The sequence below is a fragment of the Temnothorax nylanderi genome, unplaced genomic scaffold (assembly GCF_030848795.1).
Source record: "Temnothorax nylanderi isolate EJ_2023f unplaced genomic scaffold, tnyl_v1.0 TNYL_tig0132_pilon, whole genome shotgun sequence".
NCBI lineage: Eukaryota > Metazoa > Arthropoda > Insecta > Hymenoptera > Formicidae > Temnothorax > Temnothorax nylanderi.
The window spans coordinates 297,048-324,802 of NW_027249194.1; the positions used below are offsets into that span (position 1 = coordinate 297,048).

Genomic DNA, 27,755 nt, shown 5'->3' on the forward strand with positions numbered 1-27,755 from the left:
AATTACGTTTTTGTGGTTAAAATTCGCACCTTAAATCACATCGGGGAAACGTTGCGTCGTCGGTTGCTTTACGGCGCGATTCTTATCCGAAATCGTAGCGACTCGAATCGCGAGGCTCGCGTTGTAGGTATCAGCGGCGATGTTTTTCAACGTGCCGATTTGATAGCCATGTAAATACCGTGACGTTTCCTGCCCCGAAGCGTTAAAGCGCGCGAGAATTCAGAGAAATTCTGAATTTTACGTTAACTTACGTGGCGTCAAAAATCTGATATGTCGCAAGATACCCAGATTTAACCGGAATATAAATGGAATAATAAATATATCTTTTAGAGAGATATTTTTGCGTTTATAAAAGAGCCTGTTCGTATATTTGATTTAACGAGAAGATATTGTTTTTCGGCGAAACATTATAAAGTCAACAGATTAATATATTTCAAATTCTTAATTTCAAATACTGTAGCGAATTATTTTAGACATTTCTTTAGTCATTAGATAAATACCTAACTATATACAATTCTCTAATCTAATGGGACTGTTATCATATGATCACATAAAATACAAAATGCAAATAGAAGTTAAACAATCTTTTACTAAATATAATTTAGCAGAAGATATATCAGTCTCAAATATTGCCTTTGATAATTTGTAATATTTAACAAAGTTATCTAAACTAAACGCATCTTCTACTTTCTACTATTAGTATTAGTTTCTCTACAAACGGTAATATTTACATCTCTTTATAGAATTCTTAAAAAAAAATGATTTTTTAATTCTTTCAAATCTCGCAATGCAAATCTCAAACTAAATCAAACTAACACTATAATTTTTTCTTGAAAATCTCGAGACGCGTTTCTTTGCGCTGTTTTCAGATCCTAATCACGTAAAAATCATTTTTTTGACATTAGTACTAACATTATTGACCCACAAATATCTGCGTTTCGGCTGACGCCATGAATCCACGACTCTTCTAATCTGCGTAATAGCGCGGAAACGTCCCGTGTTCGTATTTTGCCGGTGTGGATACCGTGCCGCGTTCGGTCGAAGAGAGCGACGGTGGCAACTGAATTATTATCGCGATATGCATCGGGAATATTTAATCGACGAGCGTGAGCCGTGTGCTCGCGTGTACTCATATGCGTGTGCGCGTCGCGTGTACACACGCGCCGCGTTTCGCGACGGGAACGATCGGCCAATCGCCGCCGCCCGCGCCGGTCGGAACGATAAAGCCGGAATTGATTCGCGTATTTGTAAACCCGCACCGCACCGCACCGCACCGCACCGCACCGCACCGTACCGAAGTGCGAGCCGCCGGCTCGTGAACCGCGGCCCCCAGGCTCCAGGCTTTTACGAGTCATTTCGGGATCTTGATTTATCGGTTCGCGCGCTCGATGATCGCGAGATCGCGAGATTGCGCGAAACAATGGATAAGGCACATCTCGCATATCTCCCTTCTCCCGCGATTATTCGCGAATATCATCGAAACACACTTCAAAAATAAACTTTTACACAAAAACTCTACGTCTGCTCGCTAATAATTAAAAGTTTAAAGCGAGAATATGACAATTGTTTCCCAATATGATTGTATTCTTCTTGCACGGGCTGCATTAATATTTAATATTATTATAATCATTCTATTTGGAAAATGTGGATTTTATGAGTTTCGTCTTTAATTGATTTTTTTATATAATTAATTACGATTCGGTCATTATTAGAGAAAAGTATAGCTTTTTCCGATCATCTTTATATGAATATATATATTTAAATATTAGAATTAAATTAGTGAATTAATTTCAATTCTCTTATCTTACGTATTTGCATCATTGAGAGAAAATGTTATTGTTCAGGGACACCTGGTCTAGTGTAAATGTAGAAAAAGTTCGTTTGATCAACGGACAACGAACTTTGAGAATCATTATCCCGTAAACTCTTCAAGATTTATATGATTGGTCCGACAGCATTTTCTTTCGCATGATGTGCACATAATTGCATTGACGTCGTTATGAGAGCTTTAATTGTTCTACCTTCTATTCCGGATCGATGTATGCGGAACCGCATTCCGTTTATAAAATTTATACGTTTTATCCAAGTGTTCTTAATGTCGATAAGTACCTGTTTCTGTTTCCTTCATACCGATCAAAGCACGAGTTTTGATTAAAGCCAGTAGAACATGTTTCACCATTTGAATTTGTTAGTCTAATTGATAAACATAATCAAGAAATTACAAAGAAATAGAAACGCTAGGTCGAAAGTTTTTTGTAAGCTTAACTGATTAGTTAAAGATTAAAAATTAGATGATAATAATCCTTCTAAAATTGATTCTTTTCAATATGTGCTTATACGTATATTCATAGATATTCAGTAAATGTGGAAGATTGTTCACAAATTCTGAAACACATGTTTTAAATTACAAAAAAGCCGTATTAAATTAAATTCATTGTTGCTCCTTTTCCGCGATTCTGAGGGATTCTTTTGCTTGGCTCGCTTTGTGCTGTGAGAGTAACGTCAGCGCGGGAATCATGTGACAACTCACATGGCTCACAAAGATTATCGTGATTAATTTTGGTTATTTTGATGCGTGATGTAAAATGTAAAGATTAAATTTGATACATGTTATTAAAGATATATAATGCTGTGGAAAATAAATGGCTTTGTAGTATATATTAAAAACCGCTTGTATAACGTATAACTTTTATTTTATTGCATATTAAATAGAATTATAAATGGTTGGATACATTTTTGAGAATAGGTTTAAGTTTATCATGAAATAAAATAACTCGAATAACCGTGAAAATTTTTAATGAAAAATTAGCGAAAGTAACATGGGAGATAAAGTTATTTTGCATAAGTACATATTTACTTTACTTAGGTACTTACATCGAAGTTATAAGTATCAGAACTGCCTATTACGTATCATGAAAAAAATAAAATCCATAGTCAAAAAATTGGATTTCTGATGACTCATTAAGACTTGTACAGCTACAGCCGGAAATATATATATAATTGCGCGTATCTATAATATTCACAATTCTATCTTACTGAACTTATACAATTCTATCTCGTTCCTTACCTTAAAGAAAAAAAGCTTTCTAACGCCCATGATTAGGGACCTGTTCGAAGGTCAATCCTACCATATAGGCCACGTCATCGTTTACTTAAGCATAGCTCAATGGCAATCCTTATAATCTTTCCGTATACAGTCCTTTCTGACTAATCTTCTTTTCGTTTTTTAATGCCCGGAGGCATCTATTGTACTTTCCAGGCGTGCATGTGCGCACGTTACTGAAAACGAGATATCGTGTATCAGCACTGTTATAAATCACCAGAAACGTCCGCAGGTAGAAGACGTGCCGGGGGCCGGGTTCGACTTTACCGTGGTTTACGGCTTGTACAGGTCCTTTCCAGGATTGTACCGTACATTGCCGAGATTCGTCCCCGAACGATCGTTTAGACGGCTAAAAGTTTCAGGACAATCGCGCACTGATATCATTTTATAGTTCAACTCTCTCGTGGGATAATTTCTTCTCGGAGAAACACATTTAATTGCACATTAAAGTCCCAGGTGTTCCAGTCTAGACAAGATATTTTAGCATCATGACTTTATCATGATACTCGTCGTAGATCGTTTCAGCTTTATTTGGATTCTAAATACGTCACGTCCTCGTGTCGCACATTGTTAAATATATGGCAGAGCAATTAATTTATATATTTATGATGTGGCAATTTCGATAAAGGATATAAAACTGTTAAGTAGTGAAAGTGCAGTCACTAATGGGTTATTATCGATTGAAATGTTAACTCAGCTACTTAGTAGAAAAGTGCACTTTAGATTACGATGAAAAGCACAAAGAAAATATAAACCTCCTAAATGTAGTAGAAAATTTAATTATTTTTTAAAATCATTTTTCTAAATTTTACTAGACACGAAGTTAAAAGTAATCATGATAGTAAATCACGAGATAAACGTCGATAGACGCTTTAAATCGTTATAATAAATTGTAAGATTATACGTACGCGCGGTATTGTCAAATTTAGGATTATACTTTCTAAATATACTTTCTAATATAATTTCGTTGCGTAATAGTAATCTTCATATTGTGAATAAGCCGTAGACATTATCTGCGTATCTCCACATATAATATCAAAATCTGAACTCATTGAAATTATATTAGCGGCTTCAATGAGCCTCAATTACTCGTTTCCAAAGACCATTTGATTCGGATGAATAATGATGTGCGGCTTTTACCAGCAACAAAATTTAAGCTCGTCGAAATATCTGTGGCTCCAGTAAATTTCAGTCGCTCTCGTTTGGAGACTGTTCGATTCAAATGGGCAATAATTGTTTATGACGGCGCGGCGACGCGATGACGTTGTTCTTCGAAAGCACTACCGGTAGGTGAACCGCCATGCCACCAGAAATAGTCGCTGTTTTGTCTCCCGATCGGAGACAAAACCGTTTCGCGCCGCCTGCACTCGAAGGCTCTCTCTCTCTGCGCTTTTCCTCGTCTATTTCCGATCCAATCTTACTCTCTCTTCCTCTCTTGTCTCTTTCCGCCTCGCAAGAGCCCACAAAATAAGACGTCTTCAAGTACAAGTACCCACATACGCAAAAGATAAAGTGAAAGAGGGATAAACCTTTGGGAGATTGCGAACTGAGAGACGAAGTGGCTCGCGCAGTTTTCATCGCTTTCCTACTTCCATCTCACCGAGATACAGCTGCTAGCTGGCTGATGTTGCAATTCTATCCGCGAACGAGTCTTCGCTGGTTCTTGCTTTTTACTGCCATCATTGTGTTTGCTTTTTGTCGGTATCGGAGTATAAATTATCGTGCGATTGGAGAAAACGTAATTCCTTGTTATGAAGTGAATTGACCTGCATGGGGCAATTTCTTGAGTAATATTGTACATTCGATTAATTAACAAACGCGCGCGCAACACGCTTTGATTACATATAATGTAGAAATACAACCTCTCTTATTTGCCAATTAGTTTTTCTCACGGCTCGTATCGTATCACGTGCCCGGTGCCGTCAGTTATTAGATAATTATTCATCGCGCATCTTGATTTATCTGATCAACGATTCTCGGAGTAGCGTGTCGACCGGCGTATTACATACGGAGAGAAAATTGCAGATAAGATATTTTCCGCAAAGAATTATCGTTTCATAGAAGAGCGCGCGCTGCGGCCTGCGGCTCTCCGATCGTTATCGCGCTCGTTCGCGCGGGTGGACGGAGGGAACCTGGGGGCGTGTTTAGAAAATGCATGAAATACCATCGAAAGTTATTACGACCGTTGTCGTGAAATATCACTGCTGCGGCACACGCAAGAAGAAATCCGCCGCCATGCGGTAGCAACGACGTGAATAGCTCCAAGTGCAAGAGTCCTTTCTCCCTAGTGTGATGGCGATGGCCTGCACCTGATTGCATAAACGTCGTAACCGGCGAACGTACGTGCGTGTGTCTCTCTTTTTATCTCTGTGTGTTGCCCGGCACTCATCGCGCAACGTCCTGAAATGCACTGACCTTCTATTGTTCTCCGGACAAATCGCCGCTCGTCCCGATGCTTCTAATACGCTCCTGACGACGCGGACGATGTACTCTCTGCGCACTGATTTGCCGATGACGAAGCAAGGAAAAGAGCTCATTCCGAAGAACCATGGCAAATCTCTTCGCGATAGACAGAGAGGGTGTAAGGGGAGGGAGGGAGGGAGAGAGGGAGGGAGGGAGAGAGAGAGAGAGAGAGAGAGAGACGCGATTGCTATGGTGCATCTTGACCTTTTTCCCGGCCCTTGCAAATGTCATTAAACCGGAGATCGTGACGATCTGTGCTCGAAACAGGCCTTGAGGCGGATAGTTTATAAATTGAACTATATGATACTTTATAAATCGAACTATGATACTTTGTAAATTGAACTATGATACTTCATAAATTGAACCATAGTACTTTATAAATTGAATAAAATGGAAAGCGGAGATGTTGCTTTCATATATAAAAGAAAGCGCGTCGAAAAATAATCGCGAAGAGGAATCTATTTTTTAAAAATCTGACTCTTTGCATTAGATGTTTTCGAACTGCAATTCCGCGAACATTGCAACGGATGTTTTTTCAACGATTCATTAGGTGCTTTCCATTTACATCAAAACTCAGATAATTCTCACTTGTGACGTCGTTCTATCCTTTTTGGGAATTAATGAATAATAAAGACAGAATGACATCACAAGTGAGAATTATCTGAGTTTTGATGTAAATGGAAAGCAACTATTGTATTGAAAAATTGTTGCAGTTAAGTTGCGGGAATGTAATTCAATAATCTTCACTTTGGAGCGATCTTATAAGCGTTGTCTTTCGAGTCCATTAGCAAAGTTGCATGTTAACGTTTTCACGTATGTTGCACTGACGCGTCGTGCGCGAAGGTGTGCGTAGATAATGGGACACGTGAAATTTGCATAAAGCCACGTACAACGGTGGTGCAACGATACGGCTGACAATGAGGGAAAGAGGCGACCGATTACAAAGTAAGACACTTGCAGATTGCAGTTAGAGTTACCGCGGTTAAGCGCATTATATACACGCTTGCAGCGGCTCGTAACGCGCTCCTCTCTACTTTCTCTGTTCCACGTGTTGTTCCTCCCCGCTGTCCATTTACCGTGTTTCACGTACGCTTATGAATTTCCTCGCGGAAAGTATTCGAAAAAAGAGAAGCGAGGACCGCGCGGTTAAATAAGAACGTTTCAAACATCACTGTAATCTTTTTTCGGGAGATTCTGTTCTGAGAATACATTCAAAATATATCAATTAATTGTCAATTATTCTTATTGCTATGTCAATTACTAATCACTAAATCGTTGCTGTATTTAAATTTGGAATTCATTTCCGTTATATATGAGTCATGTTGGATAGACATTGATATATTACGTGGCTTATGAGTCATACGTGACGATGTCGCACGTTGAAGCAACTTCGCATTCGTATTTCCTTCATTTTCCGAAGTATAAAGAGAGTGAAATGTTTAAAACTCTGAAAATTTATTGCAGCACTTTATAGAAACCTATAATTTGCGGTCATGTCAGAATGCGCCGCACGTGCGAAAAGTAGTGAATTTAATTTCACTACTCCGATTTGTTACTTTCTTTCTTTTATAAGGTATAGAGTCCTCTCGGGAGAACTATCATAAAATGCGAAATGTAACTGGAATGTTCTTCACCTGCGTCCTTTGTTACGCGTATCGTCATCTCTTGTATCGTATATCGCCCTCGTTTTCGTATCGCACGGAAAATTTTTTCGCAGTCGCTCGAATTCTTTGTCGTACAATCCAACGAGTGTGATTTCGGTCGTTTTGCTCCGATTTGTCACGTAAAAATGCGTATCTTTCACTTTTATAAAAGCCGAGCTCGGACAAATGCGTATCTCGTTCGGCTACGTGAAACAATGCGATACAAATGTACGGCGCCGATCGGTCGGCTCGTACCTGTCTTACCTGTTGTTGTCTCACTTGGAAATCGGTTAAAGTCCATGTCTCCTTCTATTTCTGACTAAATCACGTCTATTGTGATGCTATAGAGCGTGCCTCCCTCGATCGGGATCACATTTCACGGCTATATAAATCATATTAAATCGTGTGCGTGAAAACGAGATTATTATGACGATAATAGGTGTAATGTGACATCACGATCTAACTGTATATTTCAGGTCCCAGATGTAAAAGTTGTTTCGCGTGTTGAAATTGCGGTAGTTTTGTTTTCGACAGATATCAATTTCAAATCCCGACCAAAGGACTTAGGAAAAGCCAATAATTCACCGGTGCGATATTTGTTGTTTATTGACAACAGGTGCGCGACTGCGGAAAGCCAGATAATGTTTTTATTCTTTTTTTTTTAACAGCGCGGATTTGACATTGTTTAATGTCAAATACATGTATTTCGATGTTCTTTGTGAATCATATTCTGTTAGGTGATTTTGTTGAACTTATTTTAATAGCAAGGTGTTTTTTGGTATGTGAGTGCGTACGTATCAAGCAATCAAACATGTGCATATAATATACGTAATACTTTTTCTGGAAAAAGAATTTGTGTCCAATTACTAAAAAATGTTAAATTTATGAGAGGTGTGAAATTTATCACGGAAAGACGTTGCTGCAAGCCAAAAATAGCGTTATTACACACATTACGTAGTCTTTAATTAAAAAATACCACCGTTTTATTGTGACATAAAAAATCATTAGTTTCTATTTTCAATCTGTTTTAACTTTCCGCAAGGTCATATTCTGAAAAGTCGACGTGATATCTTCCCGAGGATTTCATCTTAATTATCGGCAACTATTTTATCAGATACTTGGTATCGAAAAGCGCGACAAAGTGACGATTGAGAGTGCCGAGTATACCACGGTTGATCCTGCGAGGTCTCGGTACAGCAGGCGGAGAAGGACACGAAGGGAAAAAGATAGGCAAAGAGAGAACAGATAGAAAAGTGCTGACTGTGGTGAGAGAAGGGACAGCAGAGTGAGAGGAGGCAGGGCGAGGGTGGGGGGGGGGAGTGGTAACACGGGGAAGAAAGAGTGGCTGAAAAGACACCGGCGCGCGGCGTTGAGAGCGAAGAGGCGCAGAGAGTGAGCCGGCCGGGGTCTTTATAGCCGAGGCGAACCGGTTTTCCGTATCTCCGATGACTCATCCTTCGCGACGACGCAGCGTCAAGTGCATTTCCTGGCCTGGCTTGGCCGGGCGCATCCCAACCTAAACCTAAACTATCCCCCTACCTCGTTGCCGAGCGTCCGTCACTCCTCGCCGCGTGCCCCTTTACTCCCCCTCTCGTACCCTCTCGCGTTCTCTCCCCTCGGTCTCGCTCATTTTCTCCGCTCTCCTCTCCGACACCAGCGAAGAGTACATTTCAGTGGTGCTCATGCGAGAGAGTCGCTTCCGCGTCATGAAAATGCGTGATACAATGTAGCACTTATCTTTGCCTCGCGATGTGACGGATTGTAAAAAAAAAATACATCTTGGAGGGGAAAACTCGACGTGAGGATTTTGTCGTGCAAAATTCGAAACATTTTCACTTGCTGTGAGCGATGTTATTATTATTTTATAATAAATTACTGCTCTTTGTCGTTGAAGGATCTCGCTCGCGAGGAGAAAGCCAGAGAGCCGCTGTTCTTCTTAGGATTTCCATTTTTTTTAACAGTACACACACACGCACATATATATGTATATATATGTATATGTACGTACACCTCGTATATATACAACGGCAATAACGCCGAGTTACGCGGAGAATTCGCGCGAAACAGCCTTTTACAACGGAAACGGTAATTTATGCCGCGCTAACGTTCTCGCAAAGTTCAAAGTGCAGCTCTACGAAGCGTGTGCGGCGTGTAGTGTACAGTGCGGAAAAAGCAGGCATTAGCTACTGGCGAACGGTACTTTGACTCGCCGCGGTGCATCGTGGCGCATTAATTAACGCTCGGCATATTGGACTTAACCTGATTAGCTGACATCGGGGGGGGGGGGGGGAGGAAGGGTAATTAAAGCGCAATAGTCACGGGATGGGCAACGTGACCGCAAAAGTATCAGTTGCAATCAGACGTTTCGATCCCGTTCGCGATTCGGCACAAACTCGCTTTCAAAATTATTTCCGCAATTAAAAACGAAAGACCTTTTACAAGCTCAACTTGCGATACAATTAAATAACAAAAAAAAACAATCGTGGAATATCAAAAGTGTTTTATATTTTTATAGAATTTAAATTCAGCAACATTCAGCACAAGATGTCGAATTAAATATTATTATTAAAATTTAATATTAAGAGAAATACATTGTTCCTTAAATTTTGCATTATATTAAATGATCGTCAGAGACGCATACGACACGCGCTAACAATCTTTGCGTACGCTTTACACCTAATATGACTTCAGATTTGTGAAAACGTCCGCGATTAAAATTAGCGCGTTTAGCAGCACTTGGTGTATGCGTATGTAGTTAAGCGTATAGGTGATACGCGCGTTGTCTGCGAACGCGAATTTATTCCCCGGCAGCTCGTCGACTTTAAATAAAAAGCGAACCGTCGTGGATCATTTGCTGCAGGATGAAGGAGCTGCCTCAGAAGGAGGAAGCTTCCTCCGCGCGAGAGAGGCTAGGTGAAACACTCTGGCAGTTTGATTTATGGCCGACGTACCGAGTTATCGCTTTGCCAATAGTGGAAATCGAGGAGAAGGAGCGCGTTGCGAGAAGTCGAGGGCGGAAGAAAAAGGGTGTAGTCGGAGATGAATCGATGAACGCGCGAGTTTTTTTTTACTTCCTGTTTCTTTCGCGATTGTTCGATTATTATCCTTCCGAGGCCTTTTTACTTTATACTACACTACACAAAAATAAATTTAAAAAATATAGGATCTTAACTTTTCTAAGCCGGCCGAATATGCTTATGCGAATTGGAAGAATCCCTATTTTGAAGAGAGATCCCCCCCATTTCATTCCCTACAAAGATTAATGGAGGAAAACTTGTCTGATGAAATATTTGACAATGTGATTTATACATTGAGTACAATATTTATTTTAATACATTACTCTCTCTTTCGTCGTCCTAGACAAATTTTCTTGCTACATTAGCTAGATATCACTGCGTCCCGTGTTTTTTCATTAACGTATCGCATGTGATAAACTTGGAGGTCGCTTTTCTTTGGAGAGCCCTTCAAACCTTAACTAAAGTGTAGGCTCCATAACGGAACGAAATGGAGCAAGAGTGGCGAATGAGGGGATGAGAGTAAGAGAAAAAGAGAGTTGCGAACGATAGTAATTTGTTCCACTTTTTTTCCCGGCGAAACAATCCAGTCGGGGACCGCGATAAGAGCCAATAGCTCGGAGGGGAACGGAAAACGTATTTGCCATTCCAGAAACCACCCTATGTATTCATCTTCGACCCTTCACGTGGGAGCACACGTACCGGTTCACAAGATTGAAGTCAGAATAAAATACGATAACGGCAAATAGAGTCCGAATTGTACGCTCTTTTTCAAATGCTGGGCCTTTCCTGTTTATTTAAAACCTACATGTGTGTAAATTTTTATAGAAGAGGCTGGATCATAATTTGCTTTAATTTTTTTGCTAATAAAAACTAATAAATTCAAATTTTAACTAGGTAATGCTCTGAATCTAATAATCGCTTTTTTAAACGGTTTTTTTTTTCATTTAAAAATAAAATCTTTTGAGAACAATTTGTACAGTCGATAATATTTCAAGGCAATCAAAATTGTTCATTAAATTAATAGTATTTTGAATTAAAAAAATTAGTATTATATATGTTTCTTCTTGATGAAAACAATTTTATTTATTGACTCTTTAATATTATCTAAAATGGGGGTGTTTACGTTAATAGTTAATCATGATTAACGACGATTGAATAAATAAGACTGTTCGCTTTCTTCCCTCTTTCTATCTTTGTCTCTGTTTCTGTCTCTTAATAGTAAGCGTTTAACGAACCGATCTTATAACGAAATAATTATTCGAGCTTACGACGGAGATTGGAGATTGCTTCGCAAATTCTTTTAATACTCAGCCTTTCGTTCAATAAAAGTGCAGTCGTCGGAAGCGACTTTGTAGATCGCGAGAAAGTGCCGAGCAACAAGTGTAATTCTAAGAGGATGGTTCGGGATTGTCACCTGGTAATATTCATTGTGGATTTCAGATCCATCGCCTCGTTGCTATTCTCGCATTTGAATGAAAGCAAAACGCCGCCGCGCAGCAACGCGACGAATTCGTTCGGCGACTCCTTTTATCGGAGGTTAAAATGATTAAATCCTATGAACGAAGTTCAATTTTCGTTTTTCAGCACTTTTTATGTCACTCGTACTGACGCACGTCAGTAATTGAAATTCTCGTCGACTCGATCGTGATCGCATCGCTCATCGTTCCGATCGCGGAATTCTCTGGCGACGCGGATAAGGGAAGTGTCGAAGCGCGCGCGAATAAATGATGCGGATGTCGGTGCTCGTGAAGATAATTGTCTCTGCGACAAATATATATGTATATAGTATATACACACTCATAAATCGGTACGACCCTGTACACGCCACGTGGTCGTTCGCAATAAACTCATAGGTCTCTGCAATAAGGGATGTCGACGATGTCGACCGTTCTCGACGGAAAAGCACAGTCGAGGGTGAAGAGTCGTAATCTATTCCTCCACCCTTATATTACGGGAGATACGTTCGTGACGATCAAGACCCTCCCGTTTCTCTTCACGTCGCGGAAATCGACGATTAGTCTCGCAAAGTTTCTTCCGAAGATTTTATGTCATTTCCGAAAAATCCGACAAATGGTGCGTGCAAGACATTGTTTCAGGACGTAACGATAATCGAAAGAGCTTCAATAATTTCTTAATGATTGAGAGAGTATAAGAGCGTGAAATAAATTTTTGTTAGTGGAGATATTTTAATGAAAAAATATATAAATAATACACGAGAAATTAATTAAATTACAGAGAAAATTGACTCGTTTTTTCCCTTTTACTTTGTTAAGCTTAGATTTCTGACTAGAATCCGCAACGAAAGCGAAGGGATTATATTGTCGCCGACGTGACTTTATTGCTGCCGCGAATAAACGCCGCGGAACGTATTATCGATCGCTAGGCTCTCACCTCGTCGTGATCCTGGAAATCCTGCCTCTCGCGGAATTAATTAAGGTGTGAAAAATTTTGTAGCTTCCCTCCGGGAGCGCCTCCGTTTCGCCTCCTGTTCTCTCTCTCTTTCTCCTTTCTCCTCCTGTCCCCTTCTCCCTTTTTACCCCCCTCGTCGTCGAAGGAATTTTCAAATATTTCCGGGCAGACGCCCGATAAATTCTCGGCGTTGGAAAATATTTCCGATAGCCGACCGACAATCCGCCCACCTTGGCCGACCTCCTACGCGAGAAGAGGCTGCGGAGCGGTTCTGGGAGACGTGCGTACACACACACACACACACACACATACGCGCGCGCGCGTGCACGTATGTGTCAGTACGTCGGTTTGAATTTAAATTTCACCGTGGATAAGGTAAGTCGCGACAGCCCCCTCGGAGTCTTCTCTCTCGTGTGAATTTATTCGCGAAAAAGAGCAGTCCTAAGTAGATACTTATATATGTGCGTGTGCGTACGTATGTACATACGTACGGTTTGCGCCATTCGAGCGACTCGCGACTTGTGCGAAGGATCAAGGATCTCTCCAGCTTGATTTACAATTCCATCCTTAACACGCGGCAGCTTCCGTCCGCGTCCTTTGAGCGGGGCGCGTCTTTGTCCCTTTGGCTTTGGCGCGAGCTCGAGCGGCGTCGAATTTTAAATAAATCTCGTGTCCGCGTTTAGAGCGCGCAGGAGCTCCGTCTTCGAAATTTCGGAGCGTATAAAAATATGTGGTCGTGATACTCTCTCTCTCTCTGTCTCTCTCTCTCTCTCTCTTTGAAATATTTTCTTGTATTTTAAACGTTACACTCTGGAAAATGAATCGACCGGCAATTTGTCGACGAGTCTTTTCTTGGCAGGATTTTTGGTGGAAATTCGTTTTTATTTGTGGCGTTGGGAATGCTGAAGAGATAATAAACGCATACTTTTAAAGAAGAGTTTTGCTTAATTCATTGTCGATAGAATTAAGAAGTAAATATAGATTACAATTGCATTTTCCACTCATAACCTGAGTTCTTCATCACATACGTTTATAAATTTGTTAACTTCAGCGATATTCGATTACACTGTATGATTTCATCGTTGACAATCTCGTTTAAATTCAGAGACAAATTGGTGCTTAATCAATTATGTATGGAGACGCAAGTTTGATCGCAAGAGGTTTTATCGTACTCTCTTAAAAAAAAAAAAAAGAACATGCATCATGCTCATTAATTCTTATTCAAAGATTGTCGTGTAACAATTCCAATCCTATTGGAACCGATATTGCATCACGCGCGTTCAGTATTACAAATAACATGATAAATAGATTAAATATCTATCGCGTCGCGCTCGTTATGCCGCACTCGGGTCATATAAACTGATACGTTCATAAATTAATTTGTTCAATGACGAGGTTTTAATATCGATGCGTTCATCAAAATTCCCAATAACGAGCGCTCATTACAGCTGATTTTCTTCCACTTTGTGGCGGCGGGTTTGTCACGTTTTGTAATAACGCAAAATAAATTGGATGGAGATAAAGCGCGTATATTACAGAGCGTAACATCGTCACACGATGAATCACTTTCCGCAAAAGTGTCGATCGTAATAATATTTCACACACGCCGCGCATAATAATCGCACATTGCCATACAGATCTGGCCGATCACACTCGACACTACTAATAATCGCCATCGCGATCATAATATATCTGGGCAACATCCTGCATGAGAGATGCATCCTCGCTCGGCTAAATTTAATCGCATACGCCATCGCATTGTATGCTCTTCGAACGATTGCGGCGTAGCAAATGAATCACTACGGTCGATCGTTAACGTTTCTTCCGCCGTAATCACGGCGGAACGGCCCTCCTTACGCCCTCGTAATCGTGTGTCATTGCGTGCACGTCTGTTCGCCGCATTACAATATAATGCATCGTGACTACGCTGATACTGAAATAAGTCGGCGCGGCGCGGAAACGATCGATCACGAGGAAAATACATATTGTATGTAATCAACATTGTTTTAAAAAAGAATAACGCATATAATATATGCATACACATGGAGTGACTGAATTAATTTTTATAATTCTAATTATTGATACCTTCACCGTGTAAAATGATTGGAGATCAGGAGTTATCGATTGATATCGATTTGTGCATCCCGTTCATTTATCCCGGGTTCGTTCGTCACTGCGTGTTACGCAGTGATGAAGGCATATACGCGGCTCCGCGAATTTTCGCTCCCGTGAAACCGATTCGAGCGCGTGATTCACGATTAGCGGCGTGGCTTCACGCACGTGTTCCTGGCGCGCGTCTCCTTTCCTTTGGCGTTCGGCCAAACTGCGAGATAACGTCGCTGCGCGCCTGTCTTTCTCGGCCTTAATTATCGAACCCGATGCGTCGTCGTAAATTCACGAAAGTTCATTGCCGGTGCACGTAGGTATACCGTGAATTTCCCAACGATTTTCAGATTGCGCGCAACCTCCGCAAATGCTGCCGAGACTTTATTTGCAACCTGCAATCTTACGAGAATTTGCGCAGAATATAAATTTCCTCGAGGAAATGTCATTCTCGTAATTGTTTATACTTTTGAGAGCGTTAATTCACGGGGCGTTATCGCGTTAGTTTAGCGGGGAGCATTGAAACATGCGATAATAATTAACGCACTTAGATCACAGGTTATTACTCCAGCAAAGTGTATTATTATTTTATATCCATCTCGTCAGATGGAAAGCATTATAAAATTTAATTTCCGTCGTGGCAATGTGTTATTTTGAATAACGATCTCGTGCTTATACTAATTATTTATAACGTGAGATTTATTGATATACCAAATGTGCCAGGTTTCCACGTTTTCTTTCTTCACTTCTTCGATTTTGATGGAAGAAACATGTAATACTTTGTCGAGATAAAATATTCATTTAAAAACAAATATATCTTTTCTTTCAATTTTCAATCTTCTCGAGAATTCTTTAGCATCGAAGAATCTCAAGCGATCTTTTTACGATACACGTATGAAAATTAGAATTATTCTAATATGGAATAGAATTTGGACAAGCTTATAATACAGACATCGATGGCGAACGCGGATTCATCAGCGACGCGGTCAACGCACATGATTAACTAGCGGTCAGACGGATGCAGCGGGAGAGATCAGATGTGGAAGGAGAGGCGAGAGGCAAGAGGCGGGAGGTAAAGCTGGATGCTGTGAATAGGATGGATGCACTTGGGCGGGAGCGGTCAGGGATCGAATAGAGGGAATTAAAAGTAATCACGCTCATATTTACGGCCCCGGGACGGGTCGCACCGACCGCAAAAATGCGACTGCACCCGAGTCGCAGGTGCACGCGCGTTTGAACGGGAATCGAGGATGGGTAGCGTCAGCATCGAGAGAAAGAAAGAGAGAGAGAGAGAGAGAAAGAGAGCGAGCGAGGGAGGAGGGGACAAACGGTGCCGCGAAATACCGAATAGACAGCGAGATTCGGAGGTCCCAAAGGGACAAAATACAGCCGGTTCGGGCCGGGGTCGGGCAAGGCTCGCGGAGAAATTTTCCGAGCATCGTCTATGCGCAACGGAACATGCCACGAATGCGATACGAGGCGCGGCTGATAGTTGCTTCGACGCTCATGTTGGAAATCCGCTTCTAGGTCGGCTTTCGTAGGTAGCTCTTCGAGTCGGGCGGAATTTTGCTCTCCCGGACGGCCGGCGTTTGCGTGTCTAGTTTGTTAATCACGGATCTAATTTCTCCTCGGATGTTAAACGAACGGGTCTTGTACGTTCGAGCAATTCCGTATCCCCGTTTTCGTGGCTAAAGGCGGAGTTATTGACAGCCGTGTCTATGTGCTATAATGACACTTTTATATTTATTATAGCGGAAATAAATGGAACATGTATATTAAGATTGAATTTAAAATCTGGGAATAATGATGAAAGTTTATACAAGCCTTACAATTAGTCGGGATGACTTTACTTCTGTGTTTCTGTTCGTTTCATTGTCAGTCTGATGTTTGATAGTTTAAAACATCGGACTGAATCAAGAGTGATCAGAGTTTTATTCAGTTGACTTCTTCCGTCGTCTTTTTCGCTGCAGCGAACTTATCTATCTGTTATATACATATTATAACCCACATTCACGCGTAACATACTATATATGTTTTAAAATATTCTGAATGCATCATTTATCAGCTCTCTCTAATAAATGGTATACGAAGTTACGAATGTGCAGGTAATAAAATGATTCGAGTGAAACGATCTTGAAATTTAAAAATAAGCTTCTCAGAGTTTTAGTATTTTCTTTAAAAACCCTAAATCCTTGGTTCTTGATTCTTCCATTATTTTAATCGAGTCACGGATACGATATCGGATACGGATTGTTTTAAGCTCATCTAGAAATATAATCGTTAAAGTGCGATTCACGGATCCGATTGCGAAATCGCGGGCTGTGTTCGCAGTTGCAATTAACACGAAAGTTGGATGTCACTGGCTATATTCGTGTTGATTATCGCGGTACCGAGGTTGATTATTGCGGTGCGCGCGCGCATGTTTGGTTGTTCTATAACGATTCTCCGGATCCCAACTCACGCCTCTATATAGGCACTCGCGTTACGCACACGCGTGATCCTGCAGGAGAGTTTCGCGATTACATATCATTATTCCGCATGGCTACTCGAGCTCCAACCCCGAGCTATGTTTGCAACTAGATTACCGTATGCGATCTCTTTCCCTTTCTCTCTCTCTTCTCTCTCTTCGACCCTTTCCCTGCCGCGCACGTGTTGTATACCGTGCGAGATCTCTTCCGGATCTCTCCCCTCGCGTCTCATTGTCGCTTGACGCTTTGCCTTTTCCACCGTTTCTCCGCGCCTTGCTTTTACTCCGTCTTTCACCGCCGTCTCTAATTATTCACCGAGTCCACTCTGTGATTCGCACTCTTACGGCACGTGTTTTTGACGTAGACGATGGAATTTTATGGAGTCGTATTATGCCATTGGAGAGAATGATATGAATCTTTGTTTGGAAAAGAGCTTTCATAGCCAATGTTGAAAATGTGAATATCGATACACAATGAAAATCTCAATATCAAAAATAGCGAATAATTCTCCTCGGTGTCATATCATAAATGATGTTTCAGTCTTTATTCTTAGTGATGAAAAACAATTCATTCCACAATATCGCCAGAAAAATGGGTTTATTGGCGGAGCAGATATGCAATCTGCGCAGGCGACAAAAAAACGTATCGTGCGCGGAACACCGATCTCAAAGCGGCATGTTTATTCGAGTGATTTTTCGACATGTGCACACAATCATGCATCGCTTGGCTTTTAACTGCAGGAAGGAAAATAGGCCACAGATGCTCAAGGAAATCAATTACCTTTTTGAAATAACGAAGATTTGTGTATGCTCGTTAAAATTACTTTGGAGTCAAAATATCATCTACGAATGTCAACACGCAATCTGTCAAGTGTATATAAAATGGTAATTTTAATTTTTAGTTGGAGAGAGAAATAATGAGAGAAGTAAACTCATATAATTATTTCTCGGAACTTGTCGGACTTTTGCCCATAAACTTTTTATTGGTTAAGAAATTACTGAATATTATGTTTATTGGATTTAGTCAATTTTGAACCTTCCCGAAATTTCTAATTACATCTTCACGTAACAACGTAACGCCAATGATCGGGGATCGATCGTGCTCATTGTTTGGTTTACCTCTCGATCATTATCGTACATCAGCGAACATTATGTCGATAATACAAAAGTCAGTCGGCAGTCACGCGAACGGGCGATTTGATATTAGCTTCCGCGAATGTTCATGCCGGGAATCTCGATACATTATGTAGATTCGACCGTGTGTCAATTCGCGCACATTATTCATGTAAGCTTCATATTCGCATTTTCGATGCTCGACCTGGTCGAGCAAAATTTAATCAAAACCAGTATGAAGTTTGATTATCACGATTCGTACAATTTTTTATCAGTCATCGTAGATTGGCAAAAAATTTTGCGTAGTTTTATGAATTAATTCAAATGGTCTAAGTTTTTTCAAATGCAAGCTCATGTGTAGATGCCCATATACATAGTTTATATATAACTCAGAGCTTGTTGTGGTCTTCTGAATTATTTTATTTTAGATTAATCATAAGTAGCAGCACAAAAGATTGAATGTTTTTTATCAGTTTATCGTGATGACGGGAATAACTGTTTTGTTTAAGTATCTGGAAATTTAATTAGATACAGATCTGAACATAATTTTGTAGAACGTTTTCAAGTATATGATGATAATGCTGCAAAAAGTTTTGACAACTAGCTTGAACGTCCTACATATAATTATTTTAATGGTTCAACAAAACTATTTTCAAATCTGTATCTAGCTAAGTTTTTGGATACTTTAAACGATTCTTTCTGTGTATGAATTACCGTGTATGAATAACATTGAAAATATAATGTAAACTGTAAACATATGTAAATTATTATATTAAATTTTATCTTTATACTTCTCTTACAGTATCTTACATTTCATATTACATTTTAACCTTTTCCGTCATAATTAAAGGTCTCGCGAATTTTGCTGTAGTATTTCATATAATATTATGTGTTTATTGTGGATGCACCTTTGTCATGCATTTCTAATAAAGCACACTAGATTTCCCATGTTTTCGCCGGATAGACCGTCCCGTGGATCACTCAGGATTCATTTACAATTGTTTCATAGGGAATTGTGTTCGAGCGGGATTCGACGATAGAAGACGCGATCGCGGTGCTTGCGTTGATGGATGCTGATAGACGGAAAAAGGCGTGCGACAAGTCTTCCGCGGGTTATAGAGTCACGGGAGAACGACGCGACGCGACGTGCCTTTGGCTAGCATCGGAGGTTGGAGTCGCCACTATTAGATTGAGGTTCGGCGGTGGGCACGGCAGCCGCCGTCGCATCGGTTTACAATATCGTAAATCGCTCGCTAACCAGTTGGCCCCGCGGTATGCTAGGAATTCGGCTGGTACTCTGGCTCTCTCTCTCTCTCTCTCTCTCTCTCTCTCTCTCTCTCTCTCTCTCTCTCTCTCTCTCTCTTTCTCACTCTCTCATTCCTTCTCCCTCTCACTCACTCTTGGGTCCAATGCTATCGCTATCTATCTCGTTCTATCCCTATATATGCCCAAATCGGGAAGATAGAGAAGCAGAGAGATGGCGAGAGGGAGAGAGGGAGAGAGAGAGAGAGAGAGAGAGAGAGAGAGAGAGAGAGAGAGAGGGAGAGGGAGGGAGGGCGGGAGAGAGAGAGCTAGACAGATGGAGCGGACAGAATACTCTTGACTCGATGCAGCCGAGAACGTTGGCCGTGCATCGTTCGCGAGCCGGCAGGATCTCGAATCCTACGGCCAAATTCACTGGTGGCGATGCACACTCCGCACTCCATCCCCGTGTATGGCAACCGCGTAAAGCCTCGCGCTCGCTCGCGAACGCTTCCACCATCGGCTGGTTCTTCGTACTATATACCTACCTGCTTTGGCGACCGTCGGCGATGGCCGTCAGCGTCTCGCTGGCTGGCATCGCAACGATTCTATACGCATACCGCTCGCGATATCACAACAGAGCTGCGACTAATTCTTAATGGAAGTGTAATGGAAAATGTAAAAAAATATCTAGGAAGAGATGTATATCTATAGGGTTTTTAAGTGCTTGGGATAAGATTTAATCTTAGCACTGGGTCTCCAACCGATTACTTTTCAGTTATTTTACACAAAATTTTTAGCATCTTATTATTATTTTTTTTAATTCTTTCCTTCCCTTAATGGGACATATGATGAAGAATGAAGGTTGGGATCAAACCCAGGACTTTTTGGTTACTAATCATTCGTGCTCACACGGATCCACGTGTCGTTTCAAGGATATATAGTTTATCTTCTGATGAGATCAATAGATATCTTAATATTTTTATATTAAATTTTATATAAATATGTATAATAGTGAATAATGAAAAAAAAAGAGTATGAAATAACAATTTGAAAATGGATGTGTTTTCTTATTTTAAGAGAATGAGAGAAGTAGGTATTGACGTAAACGCGCGCGCGCTCGTAATATCCAGCGGCGAAGTAGTGATACGTAACTATCTGACCTGACCGGATTTAACATCCCTAGACGCATTTCAATCGAGGCCGCGCGCGGCTTTCGCGAATTAGTACGCGGCAAATAGACCATCAACGCAGAGCAACTCATGCGATTACGCGCCACCGCCGTCCACCTCCCCCAGATATACACACGGCTAAATTACGTTATTATCTGCGTCAAGGCCTGCTGTCGAGATGCGAGCAAGATGTGCGCCTGTGTATTGCGAGTGTCGTGTGTATGTATGTATGCCCATTGCGTCATGCGCCAGCGAGCAAAGCGAAAATTTTGCCGCGCTGATCTGCCCGCGGGCATTCCCCCGCCATTCACATACACTACATACAGCGATCGAGGGTGAGGTTCGTCAAAGCGGCGCGGGCGCGGCGGCGCGACGGCCCGCCTCGTATCGCTCGGAGCGTTTTAATGGGACAGCCAACCAGTCATTTGTTCGAAACACCATTTAACCGAATTACGAATTACTATTTAGAATTTTTCGTCTGAAAAATTCTAAACTCCTATTCGCGAGAGCTAGTACTCTCTTAACCTTCCCGCTGTGTTCTAATGTTCAACTGGGCAATTTCGTTCTTCAAATAATGTGTAAAGTACATAGTCAACAAGAACATCTGTGTTTGCTTTGAATTATTTTGCAAGAAATTGAAATATTCCATCAACGATTCTTTGATAACATCAGAAGTATTTATCTTTATTTAGTGAAAATTTCCGTCGTTACTTAATAACATAAAATGTTTTGCAAGTTAAATTCTGAGAATCGACAATGCAATTTGTTTTGCCTTTTATAGCAATTTCCACTGAAAAAAATTTCAATTGCATCTCGCGTAAGTTTAACAAAAAGTTAAACACTTAAAATTAAAAACTTCCGACAAATGATGGTAAATGTCGTATGCATTTCTAATTAAAACATTTCGAATATACTTACTCTTTCAATAAGAATGTCTCAAAATGTACATATATTCGATATTTAATAGAAATTCAATTGTCTTTGCCGTCTTATATATATAATGACATTTAATTTTATACATATAAGTATTATATGTATTATAAATTACAAGTTATGCAAATTTAATTGTAATGATTAAATTGTACTTTTGAAGTAATTTCGGTTACACATTGTGCAATAATAAGACTTCAGTTTTTTTTTACTAGAATTAATGAAGCACATCACGTGCTTCACAGCCATGTAAAGAATGTAATGTCTTCATCTAATTTTATAATTAGATGCCTATAATGCCAAGAGCAGATGTAGATATAGATGTTGTTAATATGTATTATAATCAAAACATTTTATCTCTTTCGTGAAATAGATAGATATTTCTGTTTATGAGAATTATTTTTAACTATTAGCATCTCGACATTTCTTATTTTAATAAAAGAAGAAACGCCAAATCTTGTGATTTTGACACAATTCGCTTTATACTTTCTAATGTTTTGGATGCATCGCAAAGACGCAAAAATCTCGCACGTTCGTATACTCAAGCTCCGATTGATTCGCTTTCTCTTTCGTTTTCATCCTGCACAGGTTCTTGTTTCCGCACACACTCTACGCTATAATATCTATTATGGAGAGGAACGAGAGAGAGAGAGGGGGGGGGAATTTTGACCGAGGGAGAGCGCGATCGAGAGTGAGACGGTAACGAGTGCCCCGCCATTTTGAAAGCGCGGGAGCACGGCATAATTACTGCCTTTGTTTCGAACAATTTATATTAAAATGGAAAGCAATCTGCATTTGCAAATTAAATGCGCGCCGCGCGCTTCCCGTCCGCATTCGCCGAGCTCGAGCCCGGGCCGTGAGGGTGAGGGAGAGAGGAGAGAGAAAGAGAGAGAGAGAAATAGAGGGGGGGTGGATTATCGTGATGAAGAGGAGGTGGACGGGGTGGTTACCGCGGGCGGCTCGTGTAAAATCAAGCGGAGGCTTCTGCTGTGTTAATTGCGCGCTGGTTATCCATTGCTCTTCGCCATTCCACGTTGTTTCGCGATACCACCGACCACCGGCCACCTGAAACCTGCTCTGCCGCGGAACCGAGCCGCCCGCGTTGCCTCTGCCGTTACGTCAAACGATTAACGGTTTATTCGCGGAGAACGGAATGGCGATCGATGGTTTTCAAAAGAGGCAAAGTCACAAGATACAAAAGATCTTGTCATATTGCTGCTTGATAATCGTTACGTCAATCAGATCGAGAATCTTTAAGGGATCCTCCCTCTGAAAGGAATCTGACATGATCGTTCTTTCTCTTGCGCTCTTAAACAAAATTGGAAAAATGTTATAAAATTTACAAAGAGAAATATAATTTACAGTTTAAAATTTAAATATATTTTATTGTAATATATAATATCATATTACAAAATAAGATGGAGCGCAATAGAACAATTTCCAGGTTTTTTTTCTCTTTGGAATATCCTTTTCGTCACATTGACTCGCAAACCACTTTATTCACTGTGTAAATTCACTGATTCTTCCTCACAAATTTCACCTCATCTGTCTCATCTCTCTACGCTCCGGCCTGATCCTGATACACGCTCAAGTTTTAATATTTGCGAGGAATGTCGAAGCAATCGAAGGCTAAAGAGACACGCTGAGAGAGGAAGCGCAAATGCGCGGAGCGGAGGCTGCAACTCACCTGCCGATGCCAACTAATTAGCGATCTGATCGAGAAAGGCTAATGGAGGTCGTGTTCAAGTCACGGAACGTTTCTTGACTCCCGCTTCGGTAGTTCACGTGGAGGTAGTGAGTGTAGTATGTAATGAATGCCTGCATCGCGATCCGTTATACAAGTCGAATACAAGTGTGTAAACGTGTAGCTCGCTAATGGCGAACGCGAGATATCTTTGCCGCTGGTGGTTGTTCACTCTCTGCAATTTCAGTTTAAATCGACGCGCAAACTTCTTGTTAGTAACAAGCAATAATGTTTGCTATATAAATAACTGAAAAATTGTAAAAAAAAACATTAAGCAGTTTGTAAATTTTTTTATTAGTTTATATTCGATCTCTATCTTTATTTTCTTCATAATATATTATGAAGATGGATAAATTATTTATTAATAAAATGCTCATTCTCCTAAAACATATCAGCGTGCTATCCCAGATGACCCGCCGACATTTTGAAATTATGCAGTAGATGTCTATTTAGATGTCTATTTTTGCAAACACGTCGAGTTTAATATTAAGCGATTCTTCGCGTTTGACATATTCACGTGACATCGGAATTTTTAAATAGCGCATTTTATACGTCAACTTCCGACAATACTAAATATTACACACCTCGTAGAAATATGATACAAAATCAAGAAAGGTCTAAATTATCGAGTAGAGCGAGTGAAATGTTATCGCTTGGATTGGATGTCTTTGGCGCGGCACGACCGCGACGCCGCGACGCGGGCGTTTAAGACGCAAGATTCATATCAGCGTGAGACTCGTGATATTACGACGTAATACCTCATTAACCTTATTGACCCTCTTTCACTTAGATCTGCGCGGATGATAAATACACGCGCAAACACCGTAAACAGCTCCAAAATGCTTCATGCGATAGTTTACACGAGCACTCGGTCTCTCTCCCCACAGCTCTTCTTTGTTGACCCAATACATTCCCGGGATTATACGGTTTAAGGAACCTCGCGTGCATGCGTGCACGTATGCATGAATATGCAGGTGCACTTAGCTTCCTGATGCCGCGGGCGTCGTGCCCGATGTCGGATGATGCCTCGGGCGCGCTTCACCCTCGAGATTCCTTTCCGCATAGAGAGGAGGAGCGTTCCTTGGGACCTCGCATTCTTTTGCGGGGACTCGGCTTTATACGAGGAGAACTCGTCTCGTTGTGTGGATTTTTCAGTAGTAGTTAAAAAAAATGTATATATATACCTATATATACGTATATACATGTGTACATATAAACGGCCAAAGGGTGTGGCCGCATGCCATAAAATGCTCCACTTTCAGAGCAAGAGCGGATTAAAAAGGAGAAATTATGCGAAATATTTTATGTCCACCGCCTTATGTTTTTCTCTCGATAGATTTAAACAGCGGACTTTTCGTTATTGGAATTATCCACGTCAATAATCGTCGAGTTACTAGGCATTGGAAATGAACGATTTATTAAGTAAAAATTGTGACATTATGAAGTAAGTCCAAGTCGAATCCAAGCGTAGATTTTAAATACTTTATTCGAGAATGAATAAGTTTCTTCAGGATACAACGTCGGTTAGGGTCAGTAATGTTTCGTAATCGATCGTTGTTGTCAGATTGTCGTCGGATTAACACCGTTCTTTGTCATGGAAGTATTCGCGCATAATTGCTGACAGCAAGATTTAGAACGATGCATAAAGGACAAAGGACGTAAAAAAGGAACTTGGAGTTACGTCGTAGATAGACATGAAACAAATAAACTTTTCGGCGCTCTTGCGGTAAGACCCGCTACTTTTTTCTTCCTTCCTCTCACATATTTCTACCCGTTTCGGCCGGTTTTTCGCCATTGTTGATTCTTCCGTGTGCATTGCAGTAGCTTTCCCGTCGCAAATAAACTACTTTGACGCCATTGCGGTGAGCCGTGTCCAGAGAGATATACGTTAACAATGAATTCACATTGGTGTGTGTCTGGGAAACGTTCGCGACCATTCAACGCATTTTCCGTTAGTTTACCGTCATAATTGCTAAGTTGCATAGAATCAGGAATTAATACCCGGTAATAATTATGTGAAACATTTCTCTGTTATTTCTCTGTTAATAATTGGCAAAACTTGCCTCCATGTACAATGTACATATAACGCATTCATTTCCTTAGTTGCAGTTTATTGATAAATGATTGCCCGATATGGATTTACACCGATATTCTAGACATCTGTGATCTGTGAACGCAGAAAAGCAAGCAATGCGTCGAAACAAACGAGAATTGACACATCCATGGAATGTTTCTGATTTAAAGGAATATTTCCGATGCCATGTACACACAGAGATGTGTGTTCCAGAAAAAAAAATCAACTATTCGTTATGCCATTCGAATGCGCGGAACAGAAATTGCAACAATTTCACGTGTTCGTGAAATACTATTTCTATGCTGAATATTTTTCGAAAAATTTGTCAAAGCGATGAATTATTCCGCACCGTTTGTTTTTTGAACTGCTGCGAAAAGAAAAAATAGGAAATTGCAAAGGCCAATGGAGCGGAAATTTCAGTTATTCAGAGTTGAGAGATAAAATGCGATTCGTTAGAGAAAAGTTTGCGATATTTTGATACTCTATTGAGATTTTACTTTTTTTATACATACACAGTTGGAAAATTTGTGTTAACATAAATTACATGTTCCAAACGATCCACCCAAATTTTTGTGCTAACGTAACATGTTAAATGGTGACACTGATACTATGTTAATATTTCAACATTAGTATTTCAAAAAGAGAAATGTAATTTTGATCGTAATTTGAAGTTAATTGTGAGTGCAATTAACATAACTTTTATTTTGAAATTAACATATAAGAAATATTCTTCTTACATTTTATAAATGTAACATATTGCGTCATTCTATCCTTGTTTTACTAATAAACAATAAAGATAGAATAACACAATAACGCTGATAATGCACTCCTCGAACGCACCCATAGTAACAGTTAATAAAAATGTACGTCCATCATCAAAAGATAAAGTAGATAAAATAGTTCTAGTAAATAGTTCTATCATAACACAGTATAACAAGGCAATGAAACACGTCGAGACGCGTCGAGACCACATCGAAATCACACGAAGAATAGTAATAAGTAACACGCAGTTATCCTCACTCCTTTTAACACATTTAATAAATACGTGCAAATTTTATTACTTCATATTTTTTAAATTATTTTAATAATTTTACATTTCATATTTGTTAAAATCAGTTAATATAGCAGACATGTGTTAAATTTACACATGAATGTGTTGATTACTTAACACAAAAACTTTAACTAGCAGATATTTTTACAAAAGTACACAAATTTTCCAACTGTGTATTAATATCTAGACGTTATTGTACACAATAATATTTTTTATTTTTATAATATTAGCTTTTCACGCAAATTTTACAGTAATTTATTATTATATATGAATTTCTTTCTTCACGCTGGCTACAATTGATATGCGAAAAATATGAAATAATATAGATAGATTGTATTTATAAATTTTAGTGATACTGATTGATTGATTTCATTTATATATCTTTATCAATGTTGAATTTATGTATCTTTGTTACTTTATACGTCAACGAATATAGGCAAAATTTCGGAAAAATTAATTTATTTTTAAATAATAATAATAATAGATATTATTTTTAAAGATTTTGGGTGGACTTAAAAATCCTTTTCTGTCCCGAATGTAATTTATAGGACAGAAAATCAATTTATGCCCAACCATATCCACAACTTTCCGATATATTTTAACTTCATATCATTACTATACATAGATATATAAACCACATTGAAGAGCTTTCAACATAACTCCGTTTTTATAAACTCTTGAAATGTTTTCTGGTCTCTCGATCTGACTCGAAAATTTATTCTAAATTTACGTACATGTGAGATCAGTGAGATAATTAATTTTAAATTTTATAAATTTTGTTCACATATTGCTACAACGATGAAATACTCGATTTACGATCGCTATTTTATTCACTGTTCTTTTTATCAGCAAGTTAAATTCAATGTTTATTAAATTAAAACAATGATTCTGACTCGCATTCGTTCGGCTCGTCTTCTAATTTCCACACATATATGTACGCACGCATACACACAACATGCGCGCGCGCGCGTTTTTTTTTTTAATAAAACAATTAACGAGGTTTTATTTCCTCCAATGTACAATAAAATCTCATTTTAACATGTATGTGTGCCGTAAACGAACGGTCGATTTTGTTAATTAAACGAAATTAAACGAAATTACGTTTATCGCCGTACGTGTCGTTTCGAGGTAATTCGAGGGGATGTGTGTTTACACACATTTGTGGTAATATATGCATGCGTGCAGAGGCAGAGCTGTCTCATTGCTCTCCACGCTTTCCGAAGA

General features: G+C 39.8%; 2 protein-coding genes across 7 annotated transcripts in view; one reads left to right on the top strand and one right to left on the bottom strand.

Annotated features, from left to right (window-relative positions):
- The window catches only part of LOC139776922 (paired box protein Pax-6), a 354,486-nt gene that overhangs the window by 225,913 nt on the left and 100,818 nt on the right, over window positions 1-27,755 (bottom strand). The gene's annotated exons all lie outside the window — the stretch shown is intronic.
- Scalloped (TEA domain transcription factor 1 homolog scalloped) overlaps window positions 1-27,755 on the top strand; it is a 164,581-nt gene that overhangs the window by 37,243 nt on the left and 99,583 nt on the right. The window lies entirely within an intron of this gene.